Consider the following 315-nt stretch of genomic DNA (forward strand, 5'->3'; position numbering starts at 1 on the left):
GTAATACAAACTCTCCATCTATTATTTCCCGCTTATCCTCTATTTACTCAAAACCAAAGACGAATTTTTATCCAACGAAACTATTTCTTAAAACAAAACAAACAACAATTAAAAAAAAAACACGTTACTAAGTTCAAGCACAAGAAAACCCGAGCCACGCTGAGGGCAAAAGCTATCTGGACGAGAGAGTGGCATTACAACACGCATCGAGTTAGGTCATGCATGTTCCAGCGAGGTCACGTGCGGGTCATTCCAAAGACAAATGCTAATCGATTTTGGACTCAGTGGAGAGGGGCGGAATCGCCAGTAGATTGA

The sequence above is a fragment of the Penaeus monodon genome, chromosome 29, assembly GCF_015228065.2.
Source record: "Penaeus monodon isolate SGIC_2016 chromosome 29, NSTDA_Pmon_1, whole genome shotgun sequence".
NCBI classification, from domain to species: domain Eukaryota; kingdom Metazoa; phylum Arthropoda; class Malacostraca; order Decapoda; family Penaeidae; genus Penaeus; species Penaeus monodon.